This window comes from Capsicum annuum, unplaced genomic scaffold (genome assembly GCF_002878395.1).
Source record: "Capsicum annuum cultivar UCD-10X-F1 unplaced genomic scaffold, UCD10Xv1.1 ctg70758, whole genome shotgun sequence".
Taxonomy (NCBI): Eukaryota; Viridiplantae; Streptophyta; class Magnoliopsida; order Solanales; family Solanaceae; genus Capsicum; species Capsicum annuum.
Window position 1 is genome coordinate 1 of NW_025880521.1, and position 1,367 is coordinate 1,367.

The following is a 1,367-nucleotide window of genomic DNA, read 5'->3' on the forward strand; positions in this document are numbered from 1 at the left end:
TTTACTGCTTTTTGCTTCGTGGGGTGTTGTTTTCTTGAAGTTATTTTGATGTATTTTATAGTTTGGTTATTCTTGATACTGTGTTTGTTCAGTTGATTTCACTTTGTTTTGTCTAGTTCACTGTTGATTTCAGTTTGTTTTGTCTAGTTCACTGCTTTTTTCTTCGTGGGGTGTTGTTTTCTTGAAGTTATTTGATGTGTTTTATAGTTTGGTTTATTCTTGATACTGTGTTTGTTCAGTTGATTTCAGTTTGTTTTGTCTAGTTCACTGCTTTTTGCTTCGAGGGGTGTTGTTTTCTTGAAGTTATTATACTGTGTTTGTTCAGTTGATTTCGGTTTGCTTTGTGAAGTTTACTGCTTTTTGTTTCGTGGGGTTTTGTTTTCTTGAAGTAAGTTTGTTCCATTCTGATGTATCTGCAGTTTTGGTTATTCTTGATACTGTGTTTGTTCAGTTGATTTCTTTTTGTTATGTAAACTTCACTGTTTTTTTGCTTTCTGCGGTTCTGTTTTCTTCAAGTTATTTTGATGTATTTTCAGTTGGGATTAATGGTTGGTTTTGGTTGAGATTCATCCGGGTTTCCTAAAAAAACCTTGCTTGCAATGAGGACATTGGCTGAAGATCTTCTTATTCGCTCCATATTTTTAATTTGTTATTGTACTTGTTATCGTTTAAGCTCATCACCTACATAGATCCTCATCCCCTTCTTAATGACCTGTTGCTCATCCGTTTGCCTACTTCCAATTGCATCTCTTTTTTGTCTTTCCATAAGTTGTAGCAAGAAATTTTTGAATATTTGCCCAAGTAGGTGAATTCTGCGTCGTTTATTTATGTATTCTCTATCTTGATTCATTTTCAGTTTGTTTCTTGATGCTATGTTTGTTCCATTGATTTCAGTTAGTTTTTTGCAGTCTAATGCTTTCTGATTACTGGGTCTTTTGTTTTCTTGAAAGCTATTTGCTCTTTTTTGATGTATTTCAGTTTGGTTCATGATTGTATTTTGTTCAATTCATATCAGTTTGTTTGTCCAGTTTAGTGCTTTAACATTTATGGGTTTCATGTTCTCTCTGAGTGTCTTTTTTTTATTTGTGATGATCACGACATGTTGTTCACATATGGCTTTGGTGTGGTTTTATATGTTTGTGATCTATGTGCAAAAACAAATTGTAATAACAGGTACTATTATTTCGAGTTTCTACCGACTAGTAAGATGTTAGTTGAGCTTCTTCTGGGTTCCCTGAAAACCTCGCACGAAATGAGGACATGGGCTGAAGATCCTCTCATATCACTCCAACTTTTTTTATTTGTTGTTGTTGTACTTGTTAACATTTAAGTTCATCACTTCTTATCCCTTACATAATCCCCCCCCC